At 41.8% G+C, this 16,416-nt stretch overlaps 1 protein-coding gene across 35 annotated transcripts in view; it reads right to left on the bottom strand.

Annotated features, from left to right (window-relative positions):
- The window catches only part of CACNA1D (calcium voltage-gated channel subunit alpha1 D), a 195,465-nt gene that overhangs the window by 135,022 nt on the left and 44,027 nt on the right, over positions 1-16,416 (bottom strand). The gene's annotated exons all lie outside the window — the stretch shown is intronic.

Consider the following 16,416-nt stretch of genomic DNA (forward strand, 5'->3'; position numbering starts at 1 on the left):
GTTTCCTCCAAATGATAAATGTTGTGATAAAAGCTGTTTAGAATTAAACAGCTATGTAATTAATAGATAAATTAGGAAACACTGAAGGAAGCACCAAGAAATGCTCCACAAGGATATGGCCTGACCTCCAGGGGGAGAGTTCTTCAGATATGCTCAGAGCTATGCCGGTGGTAGGCAAAGCTGCTGATAGGGATACTATGAAAGACAGAATATATAATGAGAGAGAGCTTGACTTGACTTTTATTTGGTTCATTTTGATGGAACCTTGTGCCATATTATGGTATCAGCTCCCACTTAACCATCAGCGACACAGAATGCAAAATCCTACCTCCTGACCTCAAAGACTGCCAGAAGGCAAGTATTGATAAGTCACCAGTGACACTGGGGGAAACTCCCAAACCAGTAACTATCAGTCCCTCCAGAGAACATTAGTAATACAAAACTCATGTACGCCAAATTCAGCAATTTGCACCATGCATGCCACATACACAGGATGACAATCTTTAGGCATATCTGGCAGGAAAGTTATCAACTCTTGCTTCGTGAGAAACTTTTATTTTCCCCTTCCACATCATCCCTTTCATTCCCATTTTACACACAGAATTATGAGATCCAAAATCTCATTTAAGGTTAAGGTTTTGCATGGGCTAATCAGCACAGCATGGTTCCAAGTATACACCTTCACATCACTTTTAAATAACAACAATTAGCACTCCATAGCTATCACACCTAGCGATTTGTAAGATCACTATTGTATGGTTGCCTGTTGGTTTGGAAGGTGAAGGCATAACTCCACAGGCAAAGAAATTCCAATCCTAACCTTGGAGCCTGGTCCCCTTCCATTCATCTAATTGCAGGATCACTCTAACAAGAGATGGTAACAGTATAACTCTCCCCCTATCCCTAGTTGATAACTAACATTATGCTCACCCACTTTGTTTTCTTGTAGATTAAGGTGCTTCAGGGGTGTATGGAGTGTTAGGGGAGGGGTAGTACCGCTTGTGGGGGACACATTGTGCTCCTCCTGGGGTAGTTTGTCCATCTTTGGTCCCAACCCTGCACTCAGCTCTCAACTGTGGCTCCTAGAAGCTGCCAGCATGCTTTGACTGGCCAGCTAAACCAGGTGAGGGTAGCTGATGGGTCTCATACCCTCAATGACTTAGGGACTTCCCTTGCATGCAAAAACAGGCTCTGTCAGATTGAACGAACAAAACCAATAGTGGGTCCGATGGTCAAGAAAGTGGTTTCTGCACATCTTGTAGAGGGAAGTAAGGTGCAGATGGGGCTTATCAACCTGGGAAAGTAGCCCATCTAGGAGAAAGAAAAATCTTAACCCTAAACCTCCACTGCCTTGCAGGATTTGGGATATCCCCACACAAATCCGGAATGGAGTCCCTCAGATGGTTGAATGGTGCCTTGTACACCTTCTTCCAGCAAGTCACTTCAGTGCTGCTAACGCAGTGGTTTGACCACCCCCATACACTGTTGCCTCTCAAGACAGATGAATGCCAACAACAAGGTCCTTCATTTCTCTAGATATGGGGACTGTCAATATGTTAGGGAACAGTTATTTGTATGTATGCTCATAAGCCACTCCATATGAGTTACTGCATCTTTAATTTATGAATGCTTGCTTTCTTCTAATTAACAACTTCTTTTTATGTAGCCTTCTGTGAGCATACACTCTTAAGGGTATTAAGGACTAGATTAAAACAGTGCTTGACTGTTTCTCCAGGCAAAAAAATCTCACCTCTTAAGGGAACATGTCCAACAGATCTTATGTTGGGTGGGCACACACACACTGGTGGTTCCTAACACATTTGCAACAGATCTTATGGATGGTTTTACTCCACCCTAGGGAACAGGTCTGGTGCATAGAATGCACTGGATTTATGTGGCCTAGGAAGAACTGGAGGAGGAGCAAAGCAATCACAATCTCCTTTCCAAAAAGCTCCTATGTTTGCAGTAAACTATGGTTTGGCATAATTCTACAAGAAATTAAAATCACCGGGCCACCTGATCGAGACTGGGGCTAAGGCAGGATCTGTGTGTAAGAAAGTTAACATTATAGTCCCAATGACACCTCTCCCACCCACAAGCTACTATTTGCATCGGGAAGAAAGTTCCCATTGGCACCAATGGAACCTACCCTGCCAATTCAAACAGAAGCTTCAGGGGATAAATTTTTGTCAAGATCACAGCAGGAAGCGAATTAAGCTCCTCCTCTTCACCTATGGTAATTCCAATCCTAATTCATATAGTTTTTGAGAGAGATTGCAATGTTAAAAACCCTGTGCTTAACATTACGTGTAGTTTGGCTCTAAGAACTGCTGTCAAGTCAGGAGAAGACTGCAAATGGTGAGAACAGCTCTGTACCTCGTATGTGAGATAGTGCAAAGCCAGCCCACATACGAAAAAGAACAACACAGATAAGTTAATGAAAATAACCTGCACATGGGAAAAAAGGAATCTATGCCAGTGTTGAATATGTAGAAACTGGCAGGAACCTATTTTTCAGGATAAACTGGATAAAAACTGGATTACTGAATCAAGTCCTTAATTTGTCCTTCATTCAGAAATGTCAACTAGCAGCTCTGCAACTGCTACAGAAGTGACAATGTGTAAGATTTTTGTGTAGATGTCGTTAAAAAGAGCTGCACAGCATGCCAAAGAAATCACTGCACGAGTATAAAGGCAGGTTCCAAAAGAACAGCTGAGACTTACGTAAGTGCCTGTTTACGCTTACTTTCTAACAGAACAAAATGGAAGTTATCATCAGGATGTACAACAGTTATAAAGATTTCATGGACAAATACTGTCCAGTTAATATTACATCTGATACCAAAACACTGTGGAATCTTGTTCATCTCAGAAATCTCTGTCAAACAGCCATCTGATAACTGGAGGATGGATTTCTAATAATGTAGTTAATTCCCCAAAGGACCCGTGAGCTAAGAAGCTGCAGAATCTAGTAGGCTGAGATTCTCTGGAATCCTTCCTGATTTCTGGTGTCAATTTGGTTACCTGATTTGCAGTACTATCTATCACTTTCTTGCAAGAAAAAATGCAAGCAAGGGTGAACATGATACAAGTGTCATGTTCTGTTCCAATCCCAAGGAGCGCACCGGTCATGGTAGCATGGCAGGTTGGTTGTTGCAGTACCACCAAGGGTTGCTCCTAGTGAGCAACTTCTTCTGGAAAGAGCACGAAGTGAACAAAGCCTTTTGAGTGCCTGTCACCAGATACCTCTCCCATGATATGCCCCCTGCATTGGAGTACCAGAAACCCTTAAAAGGGACAGTCTTTGGGCCTCAAAATGAACATGTCTCCTTTCCTCCATGGTCTCCTATTTGGCATGCTGCCTCCACTGCTAGACTAGCAAGTTGGCATGGGATATAATCAGTTCCTTGAGTGTGGAGAAAAATGCCTGTGACGGTTCCAGCTCTGGTTCTACAGAACCTGAATGCTGTGGCATCTGGGTCAGTGCATTCCTGACTTCCAGCTTAGGTACACCACCATCCACAGTCCAGAAACATCAAACCTATAGCCAGGAACCTGGTCCAGCTCTTCAGATGATGGCACTGCAGGCTCTGATGATGTCCTAGTCACTGATGGACTCTGGGCATTATTGCATGTGCAAAGTTAAGCATGGGGCAGAGAAGCGGATAGAGATAAGCTTTTCTCCTTCTGTCATAACATTACAACCCAGGACCATTCAATGAAGTTGAAGGATGGGAGATTCAGGATAGACAAAAGGAGTAGATCTTCACACAGTGTGTAGTTAAACTATGCAATTCACCACCACAAAATGTGGTCCACCAACCTGGACAGCCTTAAAAGGGGATTAGACAAATGCATCATCCATCAATAGATATTAGTCATGAAAGCTATACAGTTCCTCCAGGTTCAGAGGCATCAGGCATACCGTCTGCCAGAGGAAACAAGCAGGGGAGTGTTGCTGGACTCAAGTCCTGCTTTGAGGCTTATCTTCTGGTAGGCCACTGGAGGAAACAGGATGTTGGATTAAGTGGGTTTTTGGTCTGATCCCACAAGACTCTTCTTATATTTATGTGAAATGTGAGACAGTGCACATGGCTCTGGAAACCCACTGCTTCTGCGTGCGATGAAGGCTTTTGAATTCCCAGATTCTGGTTTTGTTGTTGTTATTTTACTGCAGTTGTTGCAATATCAAAGCAGCAAGCTCCCAGTGAGGTGTGTCATAACTAATGCAACAAAATTAAGTTCATTATAATTGAAAATAATTCATGCTGTCATATTTACTGTAACAAGGGGTCACATCTCTAGGGCTATAGAAGCTGCTCACATTAATTGTAACTGACACCTACTTCCTTCTTCAGGAATAGTCAGCCACACTACATAGCTCACTCCAGATTCTTTTAATATAATGAAAAATGTAAACAATGAATATGAATAGGAGGGAAATTAAAATTTGGATTAAAATATGTACAAGTTTCAAACATATACTATACCTACAGAATCACAGAACTGTAGAGTTGGAAGGGACCCTGAGGGTCATCTGGGCCAGCTCCCTGCAATGCGGGAATCTCAACTAAATCATACATGACAGATGGCTATCCAATCTCTGCTTAAAAACCTCCAAGGAAGGAGAGTCTACCATCTCTCCTGGAAGTCTGTTCCACTGTTGAACAGCTCTTCCTGTCAGAAAATTCTTCCTGATGTATAGTTGGAATCTCCTTTCTTGTAACTTGAAGCCATTGGTTCAAGTCCTCCCCCCTGGAGCAGCAGAAAACAAGCTTGTTCCATGTGGTACAGCCCTTTAGATATTTGAAGGTGGCTATCATATCACCGCCTCTTTTCCAGGCTAAACATATCCAATTCCTTCAACCTTTCCTCATTAGGCTTGGTTTCCAGACCCCTGATCATATTGGCTGGCCTCCTCTGCACATATTCCAGCTTGTCAACATCCTTGTTAAATTGTGATGCCCAGAACTGGACACAGTACTTCAGGTGTGGTCTGACAAAAGCAGAATAGAATGGTACTATTCAAACTATTGCTTTGCGCTGGTACTATCAGTAAGTTCTAACTAAGTTAACAATAGATTAAAACCCCTGTAGCAAAAAAAGAGAGTTTGCAATGTATTTGATGTTCCTTTTCATTTCAGATTCACTTCCCTTTCTTGAATCCTGTCTCACCCTCCTGGAAAAGAATAGTGCAATAAATACCTTGAGAATCAGAGTGACAGGTCATCTAGTCCTAAGGCAGCTTCTGGAAATTTTACTGGAAATTGTAGTCATACCTTGGTTCTTGAACAGCTTAGTTGATGAACAAATTGGCTCTCGAACGCCAAAAACCCAGAAGTAAGTGTTCTGGTTTTCAAACGTTTCTCAGAAGCTGAACGTCCAATGCGGCTTCTGCTTGAGTGCAGGAAGCTCCTGCAGCCAATCGGAAGCTGCGTCTTGGTTCTCGAACAGTTTCGGGAGTCGAACAGACTTCTGGAACAGATTAAGTTCGAGAACCAAGGTACCTGTGTATTTCAGATCTGGCTATGGCAGTAATATTTGCAATAATATTTGAATTCAGAAAAAGTGGATAATTCTCTTTCGAAGAAGGACCTGTGTCAACAACAATTTGACAGCATCTGTCAAAGATTTTTGTAGTTTATATTAATAGAAAAAAATAATTTGCTAATTACCAAAATCTCAATATGGGTTCCTTTTTGGGTAATGTCCGAGAACTTAAAATTCTAACTGTGTGAGCGACTCAGAGATCTAGTGTGGTATAGTAAAGATAGGGCTGAAATCCTGACTCAGCCATGAAGCTCACTGAGTGATCTTAAGCCACTCAATGTCTCTCAATGTAGCCTTCCTCCCATGGTTGTTGTGTGAATAAAAAGAGGGAGGAAACAATCATGTATGCCACCTTGAATTCCTTTTATGGGAAAAATGGGGTATAAATATAATAGTAAATACATTTTAAAAGCCTATTGTTAATTAACCTTACAGTTAAAAATAATCAAGGCACTAAACAATGGCGCTTAGACAATAAATCAATATCAATTAAAGCAGAAGAAATTCAAGTAGTGCAAGTAATTGGGAGTTAATTCCAAAGTTGGGGCACACTTTGATGTTCAAAGGAAAATCTTATTTACTACTTCCTCACTCCCATAATGAACGTGTTGCATAAAAAGCCAAACCTGCATCCTGGTTTGGCAGGAATACATACATAATGGTTGAGTGTTGGTATCATAAAAGAGAGAACTTAAGTGCAGAATGGCCAGTGTTAATAAGGTAAAGTATCATTTCCTGTACTTTGCTGCATTACATTTCCCTCTGAGTTTGAGACGCCTCCACCCCCAACACCCCGCTACTCCCATAAGAGTGTAAACAGTCTAGGGGGGAAACAGTGGCCAGCTAAACTCAAAGCTGATTAGGGTGAGCCATGGCCTATGAGGGAATTGGCTGACCTACTCAACGTAAGAAGACTAGGGCACAGCTGAGAAAGGGAAGCTTAGGAGGAAGAAGAAGCTGACCAAGAGTCCCATTTAGCAAACACTATCAGTTGTCCAGAGGAGAAAAGGAGAACCTAGGTGCTATCTGAGGTAAAACTGTTGGAATAAAGCCTCAGTAATATATACAGAACACCAGGAGGGCTGGAATTATACATTTAAGGCATCTATAAGAGCTTACAAAGGTGACCTATGGGTACTATCACACATATCTCTTTAAAGCTGGACTAAGCAGTATAGTCTAGTCCAGTACTAACAAATATAATAACCGCTTCAGTTTACATGAGTTCCTTCAGAAATCCTTATTCCTGAATTTGCCCATTTCCACCCTGATAACGAAGAAGTTATTCAATGGATTGGTTCTTGTCACTACTGTACTACTCCCTGTTTAAGGGCAGCAGGCACCACTCCACACTGGTTTTCACCAGCTGGGATGGGCAGGAGTAAAGAGAGCAAGACGTGGGCCATATCATTGCAAGAGTCCCATCCACATAATCAGGTCACATAAACTGAAATCGATTCCACAAAGTATGGAAAGGCAACTGCATCGGACACCTCAACTGGTGTTGCGACAACAGTGAAATCCAAAGCACTATGGAGATGAGCACCATGCAAATTCCTCACAACATGCTGCCAAGTGCTCGCCCAGCCAACACTTGTGGTACAACCAGTTTCCAGACCACCCAAAACAACTTTGCTGAACAACTCTTTGAAGCATACATTGGAAGCAGCATGTGAAGCTGCAGTTCTTAAAAAGCACAAACACTGTGCTATGAAAATGCTTCTGGAAAAACCGGATATAGACCGAACACTTCTTTCTGCATTTGCTAATTCTATCTGTTTTGGGAGAAAGAGGAGGCATAATTAAGGAGGGCTATTGTTTACCTGTATCCTGCTCCAGTCTTTTTAAGCTTTCCTTGGTTAAAAATATCATTACAGTCACAGCACAAAAAAAGGGACCATCTGGCTCTCTGAATTAAATTGTGGTGTGCTTTATTTTTTGCTTTTGTATTTGTAACTTATCTTGTCCTTTATAGGGAATGGAGGGGGAAGCAAAACCGTGAGATGTCATAAAATACTCTAAAATTAGAGAGACTTCCGAGAATCCAGGTATTGACAAAGCACATAAAGCCTTCAATCTGGTGCCCTCTTGCTTAAAAGACATGGGCCACAGTCTTATGCATGCTGATGGCTGTATTTTGGCTGAGTGTGTGGATATGTGGTGCTGTCCTTGGGTGAGAACATGGCATAGCTGAGGGAGAAGTTAAAATAAGTGTGGGGAATATCAAGCCCAGCTCAGTAGCGTAGCCGTAAGGACCTTTGGGGGTGGCATGCTGGAACCCAAGGTGGCATGCAAGCCCAGGCACCCCAGAGCCCAGCACACCGCTCCCAAAAGCAGTGCGGCCCAGGGCTGGGCTCACAGCATGCCAAACTGCTGCATCCCCCACCCCCAGCTGCCAGAGGGTGGCCAAGAAGGATGCAACTAACCCCACAAGCGGCACTGGGCCTGCAGCTGGAGGGCCCCTGTGAGTGACGCAGCAGCTTGGGCACCCTGCAGGCCCCACACTACCCAAAAAAGCAGTGCTGGGTGGCATCTGCTCCCGCCACCTCCCCCTCAGTAGTGTGGTCTTTTGTTTGTTATCAGAGATTTTCTAAGCATTGTAGAGAGTGGGGGAGTGTGATTGTAGGTGAATGTAAGGACATATGAAGAGCCAATGGCCCATTTAAGTGCAGCATCCTGTTTTCACAGTAGCCAACCAGATGCCTGTGATCCCAGTGGTTTCCAGCAATTAGTATTCAGAAGAACTGCTGCCTCCAACTATGGAGCCAGAGCATAGCCATCGTGGCTAGTAGTCGTCAATAGCTCTCTCCTCCTCCTAATCCTCTTTAGGTTGGTGGCCATCACTGCATCTTTGGGGAGCAAGTTCCATAGTTTAACTATGTGCTGCATGAAGAAATACTTTATTTTATCAGTCCTGAATCTTCCAGCATTCAGTTTCCACAAGTTCTAGTGCAGGCTTCCCCAACCTCAGCCCTCCAGATGTTTTTGGCCTACAACTCTCATGATCCCTAGCTAGCAGGACAAGTGGTCAGGGATGCTGCGAATTGTAGTTTCAAAACATCTGGAGGGCTGAGGTTGAGGAAGCCTGTTCTAGTGTTATCAGAGAGGGACAAAAACTTTTCTCTGTCCATTTTCTCAATGCCATGCATAATTTTATAAACTTCCATCATGTCACTGCTTCTCTAAACTAAAAAGTCCCAAAAGCTTAACAAGCAGTCAACTATTGATTTTAACTAGTTTGTTTTTATTACTATCTATTTCATCATGATGTTTTAAATGTTGTAAAGCTGCCTTGAATCCCAACCTAGGAGAAGGGTGGAATATAAATATACTAAATAAATAATAAAAAAGCCTTTGGTTGCAATCCTATGCACATGTACCTGAGCATAAGCACCATGGAATGCAGTGACACTTATTTATGAGTAGGCATCCTTTCTCTTAATGAAATCAATGCTTTCCACTTGTGTTTCTAGAGTGTCAACCTCATCTCGTGTTGCTTTCGTACACACAGAAACAAATGTATAAACATAGCAGGAGTTTAATGTGTGTTTGTGAATTTTACCTTGTGTGTGTGTGTGTGTTTGCATTTGGTGTTCATAAAAAGATGAACGTGTCTTATAAGAAAAACTGCACACACAGATATGGTACTCCTACACATACTATGCCAGTGCTAAAATGTTTGTAAACAGGAGCTACCTCACCAAAATGCTACTCAAAGAAATCACTATGACAATATATAACACATTTAAGACTTCAGTTCCTTCCTTCATAGGAAACTGATCAGACCAAACAGTGAGGCATTACTGTTCCATCAGTAAAGAGTATCTTTGGGTCTATCTCACTTTAGTCATAGAAAGCCATGGTGCCTGAGACTGTCCCCGTTCAAACTCAAAGCTGAACGTTCACAAAAGCTACCCAGCTTTGCCATCTGGAGCTAATTGACAAAAGGGTAATAAAAGCAACCTGATTCTAAGGATTTGATGAAGAGGAAGGACATAAAGAGTACAAAACAGCCCTGCTGATCAGACCAAAAGTCCAAGGTCCATGCAGGCTAGCCTCCTGTTATCGCAGTAACCAATCAGATGCTTCCAGGAAGCCTACAACCAGAGCATGAAGGCAGCAGTCCTATTGCACTGCAGCTCCCTAGCAACTAGCATTATTCAATGGCATACTGCTTCTAAACTTGGGAGGTTCCATATGACCATGCTTACTTACTGGTCATTGATAGGTTATCTAAGCTAGTAGTTGGCACCACAGCATGTGGCACAAAGTTTCAAAAGTTCATTGTGAACATAATGAAGAAGTACTTTCTTTCGTATCTGTCCAGAATTTACTGCCAATCAATTGTATTGGATTACCATTCTCTCCCTAGCTTACTCAAATCTCCTTTCAGCGAAGCTCAGTTAAGAAATATGGATACAGAAAAGTCAGCCATATTTTATATTGCATATGTCCAAGTTAAGATTTTTTGCTGCTTATATGTTTACTATAACCTGTATTCCAGGTTTGAATACAGTGGTACCTCGGGTTACATACGCTTCAGGTTACATAAGCTTCAGGTTACAGACCCAGAAATAGTACCTCGGGTTAAGAACTTTGCTTCAGGATGAGAACAGAAATTGTGCTCTGGTGGCGCGGCAGCAGCGGGAGGCCCCATTAGCTAAAGTGGTGCTTCAGGTTAAGAACAGTTTCAGGTTAAGAACGGACCTCCGGAACAAATTAAGTACTTAACCCGAGGTACCACTGTATGTTTGTTTTGTATAGTTCTTAAAAACTAATGAAACAATGTTACCCAAAAAATTGCATTGGATGACCCTATAAAAGAGAAATTTATTTATCCATGTTGTCCAGACCTTGCATACAATTTATGAGCTTCTACCATGTCACTCTCTTGTTCACTTTATTCCTAAATTAAAAGCCCCACCCCCAAAGCCTTTCCTTTAAAGGAAAGGACCAAGCCAAAATATGTAGACTGCTATGCATATTAGCAGTGCTATATGTACTGCATGTGTAACAGTGTTAATACCACACATTGTATATATCTTTTAGTCATGATATATCATCAACATTGTTGTAATATTTTTCTTCCAATGTAAAAAATTGCAAGCGCACATACAGCGGTGCCCCGCAAGACGAATGCCTCGCAAGACGGAAAACTCGCTAGACGAAAGGGTTTTCCGTTTTTTGAGCTGCTTCGCAAGACGAATTTCCCTATGAGCTTGCTTCGCAAGACGAAAACGTCTTGCAAGTTTGTTTCCTTTTTCTTAACACCGTTAATACAGTTGCGACTTGACTTTGAGGAGCAACTCATAGAATGCAGTGTACATAGTAGCCTTTTTTGAGGTTTTTAAAGACTTTGGTGATTTTTGAAGCTTTTCCAAAACTTCTTTTGCAGCCATTTGGTAAGTTAAGCTTTTAAAACTTTTTTTGGGGGGTTTGGATTTTGGGTTGGGGTGTTTGGAATTCAAGGACTTGGTGTTGGGGAGGGGTTTGCAAGAATCTGGAAGCTTGTGTGTTTTTTTCTGCATTTTTATGATTTTTTGTGACCATTGGGGCACTCTGCTGCTATTTTAAAAAGAAATTCTGGGTTTGAATTTTGAAATGCTCTTTACAGTATGTGTGACTTTAAAGAGCACTTAATAAACTCTTGTTGTACCAAATTTGGCTTTGTTTGGACTTTTTTTGACCATAGGAATGCATTAATTGATTTTCAATGCATTCCTATGGGTTTTCGTGCTTCGCAAGACGAAAAATTCGCTAGACGAAAAAATTCACGGAACGAATTAATTTCGTCTTGCGAGGCACCACTGTATTTTTAGTAACACAAAAGTGTTCTTATTGAAGCCATTCTTCCAGATTTTTTAAAAAAGTGAGTTATGGAGGTGGCACAACATACAAAATTACCTCAAACAGAGAAGTCTATAAAGAAAAATCATCCTTAATATATGTTTTCCTTCAGGCAGTATGTGAATATTGGCTGGAATCAATAGCAATAATTGGTCAGACTCAATGGAAATGCTGTTTTCACAACAATTCTTCTAGATAAAAACAAAGTAATCAGTTTTGGATGGTCACAGCATACAAAAGAATGATATCCAGTAAACCATTTTTGAAGAAAAAATATCCTTAATATATGCTTCCCTCGGGCTGTGTGTGTTGCCTGGGAACAACAGCAGTTAAGAGTCTACACACGCTTACCTGGCTGATTATCTGTGTGTGGTAAAGGAGCAGGAATGTTCACCCATTGTATGTGATGAGTAGTGTGTGGTATAAGTCTGCAGACATGTAGTCTTGATTGTGCAGTATGTCCCTCTTTTCACTGAGGGCTTCTTTTACTTGAGCCTTTATGCGTAAGGGCCAATCTACCATCATTACTTTGTTAGATTTATGACTGGACTGAATTTAATCATATGGATTGCTGGCTGTTTTAAACTATGTTTTTATGCCACAGTGTGATGCAGAGTTCTGATTGTAGAATGTGTGCTTCTAATTTAAAAGTTCGGCAATATGTAAAATAGATAATTAATACTAAATGGATGAAGCACAAGCAGCATCTCAGGAGTTTATATTATTTGTCAACAATGGATATTAGCAACAATTATTATATTGTTTATGAGTTTGTGGGTGCCAGACACCTATAATCCCCGGGGCCAGCATGTGTTAGAATTTAATCAAGCAGGCCTCTTGAACCCCTGGATTCAGCAAGTCCTAAAAGACAAATCAGGCTAGCTTCCTCATGAGGTAATCGCCTAGGGTGATGGGTCCCCATTAAGAAAGCAATGGAGAGAAGGCTTCTCTACCAGATGGCTAATGGGTGGGGCCCCTCCTGCAGCTCTTAGATAAAAGAAGAAAGCCGGAGTTGATGGACAGAGTTTGCTGTAATGTGACCTAGAAGTAATGTTGCAAGCTGGAAAGCCAGAGAGGCAAAGAATGATGTTTGATTTCTGTTTGAATTCAAGGCTGTGGCTATGACAGAAGCAAGGTGGTTATGCTGTGAATGCCTCCATTGTAGGCCCAGCTTATATATGTGTGTGTGTAAATAAACCATATATCATAAAGACACCATATTCTCTGCTGTACCTTATTCCCAAAAGAAAACATGAACCCAGGGTAAGTGCCTGGAACCGGCATGTAACAGCATCCTACCCAGAACTGCATTTGATGTCCCACTACTGGTGATTACTCAGCAATGCTTATGACAGGGGTGGCTAGCTTTGGCTCCACAAGAGGCTTGTGTCCCCCTGAAGATCCTCCCAAATTTTCCATCTAATTCTTTTTATATTAAGACATTTAAATTTTAGAGAGAGAGAGAGAGAGAGAGAGAGAGAGAGAGAGAGAGAGAGATTGCTCCTGAGTCATCTGCTGTGATGCCCCACTCCATTTGTCCTTTTAAAAAAACAACCGCTTGGTCACATCCTACTTTGTCAGTGTGGTCCTCTGTCCTAAAAAAGATTACCGTATTTTTCGCCCTATAGGACCCACCGGCCCATAGGACGCACCTAGTTTTGGAGGGGGGGAAATAAAGAAAAAAATTTATTTCCCCCCCAGGCGCGGGGCTGGGGCGGGGGAAGCCCGAGCTTCCCCCGACCCCAGCCCACAGAACAGGCAGCTCTCCGCAAGCCTTGGGAGACCGTCGCGACTTCCCACCGGGCTCCCACTGCTTGCAGATATCTGCCTGAAGCTCAAACCAGGTCGGGGAACAGCGGGATGGCGGCGCTGCGCCTCCCCGCTGTCCCCCGAGCTTGCGGGGATGGTTAGGGGGGAAGCATGCTTCTCCCCGTCGCCAGCCTCCAAACCAGGTCGGGGAACTGAAGCCCGGGGCGTGCTGTGCAGCGCGCCCCAGGCTTAGAGATGCAGGCTGCTATCCGCAAGCCTAGGGAGCCCGACGCAGGCTCCCAAGGCTTCCTGAGAGCTTCCTGAAGCCTGGAGAGCGAGAGGGGTCAGTGTGCACGACCCCTCTCGCTCTCCAGGCTTCAGCGAAAGCCTGCATTCGCCCCATAGGACGCACACACATTTCCTCTTCATTTTTGAAGGGGGAAAAGTGTGTCCTATAGGGCGAAAAATACGGTAGCTACTCCAGATAAAAAAATTTATACAATCACCAATTACTGCAGTTGTGAACATTCATTGTGCTTGTTTTGCATCTGCTTTTAAGCTCTGCTTGAATGGTCTCAGACTGTACTTTTTGCACTTCATTGCCACCTGACGCCAGCTTCTCCATTTGTTTCCTTTACATCTCTGTGCATATGTGAATGCCAGCTGAGGGTTAGCCTGAGTTGTAGCCTACAAAGGCTTACACCATAGAAAATACATTACTCTTGAAGGTATCACAAACCACTTCCTTTTTATAATGGTAAAATTTTGGATTCTGTACCTGACAAGAGAGGAAATTCTAAGAATTTGTGTAAACAGCCATTTAATTTCACAACCCTTCAGAATTTTTCACATCAAGAATAAGGCTATGAAGAGAACTAGTCTTCCTGCAGAGCTTTGGGTTTATTTTTATTCTCCTCTGTAGTGCATTGGTGTGTTGTTTTTTTCTTGTTTTCTTGTTGAATCCAGGAACCAAATAATCTCAGCTAATATCCAAGTTCTCCTCACCTTAGTTCTATAAGATTTGATTCCACTGGCTATGCTCATAACAACACACAGGCTGAAGCCACAAACAGATTTATTATGACTCTTCATAACTACATCTAATAAATTGAGTTCTAGTCCATGAAAGCTTCTGCCACAGTAAATCCAATGGTCCTTAAAGAGCCACCAGATTCTTTGTTATCCCCTGTAGTTGATGACATACATTAAAAAGCTTTTTGCATATAAGTTCCATTGAAATTAATGGGGCTTGCACAAAAGCATGTTTTAGCAGACGTTCTTGGTAGATTATGCTGTGCATTTTTTCCCTTAAAAATAAACAAGTAGCAAGGGAAGGCTTCCATGGAATGTACTTTCTGAGCTGCCACTTCAAATAAACAGAGAACTTTAAAAGGTTTAACCAAAACAAATTTCTTAGAATGTGTGATGTAATCAGATCTTCTCCAAAATGCCTCATTGCCTTTAGGAGTTAGTTTTGAGTTTTTAAACTTATATTATGTTCACCCAGAGAAATGTAAAAACTTAGGTTCTCTAAGCATGGGGGCGTTTTGCATCTTAAAATGGTGGACTGGCTATTTTTTAAAATAACATTACAGATTTGACCATGTATCATGCAGATATATTTTGGCATGATTTTTTTTTTTTAATTAAGAGTCTGCTGCACTTGCAGTGTCCTTCCTTTCTATTAATTACAGCCAAAGTCAATCTGTTAGTGCCAAGAGGCTCAGGCTCTGAATGCTTCTAGAGGGAAGATGGTTGCGCAAATACCAGGAAGTCGAACAAGCTCACTTGCCAAGAACCAGTAGTAAGCACTTTGTGGACTGGCACAAGTCCACAGACAAGTGGTTCAAAGCCACAGTAGTAATGCACCCAGCAGTGATTTTATTATCATTAATATACTATGCATAAGCAGGAACTTCACTGTTGCATACCCTGTTATATGAATGTTTCCCAAATGGTCCCTTGATATATATTTTTAAAACTGAATTAAATGTCAGTTCCTTGTTATTTTAGAAAGTCTTCTTTATACAGGGATTCTACCAAAGTCAATTACGGTAAGTACTAATTGATAGAGAAAACAGCACTGATTCTGAACAAGCATGATTTTACATCTATATTTTAAAGTGGTCCTTTCTCTTCCTTGCCAATAATCTTAATGTCATGTGTAGTTCAGAACCCTGAATCAGAAACTCAATTCACCACTCGAGTGATGTTGTTGCAAAAAAATAAAAACCTTTGTAGTCGAAAACGTGCATAAGAAAATTACTGACTTACATAGCCTTAAAATCTCTCAGAACAAAGCTGACTTGCAGCTGCGAGCGTCTACAGCCGGTTAGTAGTGGACAAAAACACCATCCACAACACATGGAAGAGTGATATAAACCAGACAAATAAGCAGTGGAGGACCAACATTAGGTGTGGAAGGAAAGGTGGGTGCTGCTGCTTCCTTTAATAAAAGCTACTGTTCTTTTAAGAAACAATTGTGGGCTAGTTTAAACAGCCATATTCATTGCTTGATCTCTCAATAATTAATTACACAACACTTTTATGATTCTCAGCCAAATGTGTGAACTGATTCCTTTGAGAAGCATTGTGTTGTGTTTGAATTGCCTGTTAACTAAGCCAGAGTACATGTAATTGAAATAATCACTTATTCTTCCCCACCTACCCTTGTCTCCACTTCCAACTTCCTAAATAAATAACAAGGTTCAATTAAACATTTAACCACACCTGATGTGACAGCCAGCAAGTGATTAATATTCAAATGTGAACAAGCCCGAACTTAATGAGTCCATGGTGCCTCAATAAAACAGAAGCCCCAGTACTCTAAACAACTGGATAAAATCTACAGGAGATCTGCCAATAAACTAGACTGAAGTTTCTTGGGTATATGACTTGATCATTTTTACAAATTCTTTGGTATAGTGCCAACATAAGTGTATTTGGTTCTTCAGAGAAGCAGAATCTTGTTAATATGCACCAGTAGTTTTTCAAACTCTGCTCTTAGGAGCCTTGGGGTTCTCTGGAAATTTATGGGTGAGAAGAGAGAGCTGAAAGGTCTAGGTGACAGACAAGGTTCCGTGTGGAGTCAGTGTGGCCAATATCATTTTTTTTTGTGTGGCAGTGAAGTTTGACCTTGTCCTGATGCTACACTAGTGCAACATCTAGAGCAGGCTTCCTGAACCTGGGCCCTCCAGATGTTTTGAGACTACAATTCCCATCATCCCTGACCACTGGTCCTGCTAGCTAGGGATAATGGGAGTTGTAGGC

Source organism: Podarcis filfolensis, assembly GCF_964270895.1.
Source record: "Podarcis filfolensis genome assembly, chromosome: 2".
Taxonomy (NCBI): domain Eukaryota; kingdom Metazoa; phylum Chordata; class Lepidosauria; order Squamata; family Lacertidae; genus Podarcis; species Podarcis filfolensis.